Below are 4,982 nucleotides of genomic sequence, written 5' to 3'. Positions count from 1 at the left end.
GAGAGGAAATGCTTATAATAAGAACCTCGCACTTCCTCACTCTGCTATCTATTGCAAACCTTTTTCCGTCTCTCTCACCTACTTCATCGCCATTTTTTAATTCGTGTCTAAATTCATAGTCGCCTTCACGACCCGAACCTCCCTCATCACGAGTTTCGCTCCTGTCCTAGCGCGCATGCGTCCTGCTCTCAACATCACTCCAGAGTAGATTCTCCACGTCAGACGCGCGCTCGTTCAACTCGTTAACAGCCCCCAGTTGCCTCCTGTTAATTTCACATTGCCCTTGCTGACATTTAAGCAAGCACCTGACTTCTTCGCTTTCCACAACATTCACCGGTGCCCTCCTATCGCTGCTCTCCGATGCAGTCTAAATTTCCACCCTGTCTGTGACCTTCTTCAGCTCCGCTTTGAACTTCCAATTTTCCTCATAACCTTTTAACACCTTGAATTTTTCTTGCAGCTCGAGAATGGCGGCACTTTCCGCTTCTACCCTATCCTTAACTGATTCAGAACATTCTATTCGATTCAAGAATTCCCTATGATCACAATCAGTCACATCTCTCGTGTAAGTTCTGCGGTTCATGTTCTATCCCTTCACCTGGCAACCTGACTTCGCCACTCACCCTTTTCTGTTCTACCTCTATCGTACTTCATCGATTTCCTGCCTCTTCAAATTTCGCATCAACTTCAGCAACGATATCTTCCTTGATATCGATCTTTTAGTTTTTGAACTTTTGTGCCATTCAATCAATTTTTGCCCTCAATGATTCTACCGTATTCTTTAAGGCATCATATTTCGCAACTAAATCTCTTTTTAGCTCCTCCTGTAACGTTAGGGAGTGTAACACTTCTCTTTGCTCTGTGCTTATTCTTTTTATCAGCTTGGCCAAATCGGCCAACCACGTACTGCTCAGCCCTACATGTACCGGTGCCCCCTGTCCACTTATCGTTGTTTCAGCCTCGTCCACACTCACGCTCAGCAAATTCTGCACTTGACCCGAAACAGTCGTACCTTTTACTGGTTCAGACTGTGCATATCCTAAATTTATGCATCTTCGCTGAGCCACTGAAGTCCGGCTCACTTTTTTGACTCGTATTGGAAGGACCTACTGTTTCATGTTGCACATCTTCGTGGGTGAACCGTGATTTATTTTCAAAGAATATTCTTAAGAATTTCTTTTATTTACTATTTATTAATCACACTATGTAAGCATGGAAGTAGTTGACAGGGAGTAAGTGATGACATCATAACCAAATTCCTTTTAACAAATGGGAATTTCATTCACTTTAATAGTGCCTAAAAGCATTTTTTTAAAGAAACAGTTTTAAAATCATAATCAGAAAGTACCCTCTAAAAATCAAAGTTACAATTTATTGAGAGGCACAAAGAAACGAGTTTTGACTCTATGAGCTTTCGGACAGAGAACCTTGCCGCTCCCTTTTGACACGGCCGTAGTTACGACCGCTCACAACAGCCTCTCAAAGACTACACTAGTGCAAATCTGCAACACACTTTAAATCTGCAACATAACTTTTAGTTTAAAGTTTTAACAATTTACACAGGCACACAAACTATGCACCCGCTGTAGGAGGGATGGAAATGGTACAAAACACTAACAATTAAAATGTTAACCTTGCCACCAAAGGTGCAAATTGATTTTAACTTCTAAGAAAAGTTTTACGGTGAAAGGGTGGCAACTTTATATACTAAAATGGTCATTTAAATAAAAGCCCATGAAATGCAATCTTATATAAAATTCTACAAAGTTGGCCAAACTATAGTTAAGATGCTCTACAGTACACAGATACTGCCTCTCAAGATCATAGGCAACAATATCAAAGTTTCCAAAGACCAAAACATATTTCAGGTATTAGGCCGTTACACTCCAAGCAATAAATTCGTTAACACACCAAATGCGACAAACATGACAGAGGCAGCTACTAACGTACGGTAGATTGATAGGGAGATCACCGAACAACCCGGACTGCAGGTTGCTCTAACCCACCCCTACTCCACAAGGGAAAAACGGACCGCCCAATTTATAAACAACCACCTTCCCGCGGGTGGGCCAACGGAGAACAATGTTGGGACGACCCCAAAGCAAAACGGCTGGTGATCTCACCAAGAAAACATGTAGAATTTAGCAAGAGTAAATCAACAACATATCATCAATCACTTAACTTCTGATAAACTGCGATTTCTCGAGAAGACCTGGCGCAACCCCCCCCCCCCCCTCCCCCTCCAAAATCGCTCTCCCGCACCGTCCACTGCCAGCCGCTTCAACGGACGCAGGAAGGCGCGCCGTCTCCCGTCTCACGGCGTCGCAGCTCGCACCGACCAGACCGATGTCGTGGGTTGACTCCTGTTGCTCTCGAGTCGGCCGCGAAGCCACTACCCCTCGCTATACGCCGCGGCCCACTGGACTCACGTGGCGACCTCACATACGCCGACGCTCAAGACGGACAAGTCATCTGGTGTCTCGGTGCGCGACCGACCAACCGATCGATCCAACCGCCAATGACCATTGCCTGAGCAAACTCGAGCAGACTGGCGGGCTAACGCGCAGACTAAGAAGCAGGAACTAAGCCCCGACCGGGCGACCACTCGCTGAGTTCTCTTACTGGCGGAGTCGAAAGACTCTCATTGTGCCGGCTTTAAAGGTTGATCCGAACGACAGACATACTAGCACTCCGAACGACAGACGGACTAGCAAGCTGGGGACGAGAGACAGATTAGCAAGCTGGAGCCGAGAGACTGGCCCAGACTGACTCACTGGCGAGCTGATAGCGCCCCTTAAATGCACGTGAACAGACAACCTTTCCCCTTTCCCGCCAGAGGGAGACACCAAAGCTGCGACTGCCACAGCGGCGGCACCGCCAGAAACGGAGGGCGACTGCTTCACACAACGCGCTGCGGGCCGCTCTTCAACACAGCATGTTTACCACGGCTCAGTGGCTAAAAGTGGCGAGATTCTCATCTCCTACACTTTTCTGTACCTCCGAAGTCTCTTTTCTGGGCATTTCGGCTACTGACTCCTCGCCACCTGTTTCTTTTCTCCTCGTACCACTTTTGGAGCGACTACGCGTAACTATTTGCAATAACGTAAATGAAAATATAGTACAGAAAAATACAGTGTCTGAAATAGATTCACTTAAATAACATGTTAAATTTTTATGAAGTTCATTACACTGGCTAAACAATGGTATTCATCACAAGCAATCTAATAGAATGAAAATGATCTACACACACAATTCCCACCGCAAATACAACAGCAATGGTATTCATCACAAACAACCTAATAAAATGAAAATTATCTTCACACACAATACCCACCGCAAAAACATCGTCACATGCACATTAATTACATTGGAAAGTCTCCCCAATCAAAAGGGTTGCAACTAAAAAACTCCCAGAGTAACAAATACACTTCACACAGAATATAGAACAGATAACAAAGAGGACACTGTTTCATAACGCAGGTGATAAATCTGATGAAGCACAATGCAGAAATTATGTGAGATCTGTAGAAAATAAAATTTGTGTATTAGTACACCCTAACAATCTCCAGCATCAACATAAGATCCCTGGGGTAACCGAAATCCTGTGCAAAAGGGTCTCGCCATTATGAAGGCTACCTGTTCTCCGCAAAACTCAGATTTAATGGTAAAGTCGGTATTCTGAATGAAACCTGTACCTGACTTTAAATACCAACATCCACCGGGCAAACAAAGCGTATTTTCTTTTCGTTGAACACGCACCAGACACGAAAACATAGATTGTGGCTGAAATTCATTTAGTACAGGTCAAATAGCCGAAAAAAGCACCACCTGTCAGACTGTTGTATAAGCTAAGGAATTAAATATCCTCGTACTGGCTACACAAGACAGCGTATTACAATTTTATATTTTATTGATCGGTATTAAGGGAACATAAGAACTGAATGATTTTAGGGAGCCTGACTAGGAAGCAGAGTTGTGCTACGAGATATAACAGTTGTAAGTGAAGAATCACTGAAGATTTATGTTGGGAGAAAAACACACGAAAATATTGTAAGACCTACTCTATGCGCACGCTGACCATGCATACATTACATAGTTTAGAAGAATGCTTGCATACTCTACTTTTAGCTACACTGGGACAGAGAGCAACCACACTCCTGGAAATTGAAATAAGAACACCGTGAATTCATTGTCCCAGGAAGGGGAAACTTTATTGACACATTCCTGGGGTCAGATACATCACATGATCACACTGACAGAACCACAGGCACATAGACACAGGCAACAGAGCATGCACAATGTCGGCACTAGTACAGTGTATATCCACCTTTCGCAGCAATGCAGGCTGCTATTCTCCCATGGAGACGATCGTAGAGATGCTGGATGTAGTCCTGTGGAACGGCTTGCCATGCCATTTCCACCTGGCGCCTCAGTTGGACCAGCGTTCGTGCTGGACGTGCAGACCGCGTGAGACGACGCTTCATCCAGTCCCAAACATGCTCAATGGGGGACAGATCCGGAGATCTTGCTGGCCAGGGTAGTTGACTTACACCTTCTAGAGCACGGTGGGTGGCACGGGATACATGCGGACGTGCATTGTCCTGTTGGAACAGCAAGTACCCTTGCCGGTCTAGGAATCGTAGAACGATGGGTTCGATGACGGTTTGGATGTACCGTGCACTATTCAGTGTCCCCTCGACGATCACCAGTGGTGTACGGCCAGTGTAGGAGATCGCTCCTCACACCATGATGCCGGGTGTTGGCCCTGTGTGCCTCGGTCGTATGCAGTCATGATTGTGGCGCTCACCTGCACGGCGCCAAACACGCATACGACCATCATTGGCACCAAGGCAGAAGTGACTCTCATCGCTGAAGACGACACGTCTCCATTCGTCCCTCCATTCACGCCTGTCGCGATACCACTGGAGGCGGGCAGCACGATGTTGGGGCGTGAGCGGAAGACGGCCTAACGGTGTGCGGGA

The sequence above is a fragment of the Schistocerca piceifrons genome, chromosome 11 (assembly GCF_021461385.2).
Source record: "Schistocerca piceifrons isolate TAMUIC-IGC-003096 chromosome 11, iqSchPice1.1, whole genome shotgun sequence".
NCBI lineage: Eukaryota > Metazoa > Arthropoda > Insecta > Orthoptera > Acrididae > Schistocerca > Schistocerca piceifrons.
The sequence above is the reverse complement of the archived record's forward strand: the minus strand, read 5'-3'. Positions refer to the sequence as shown.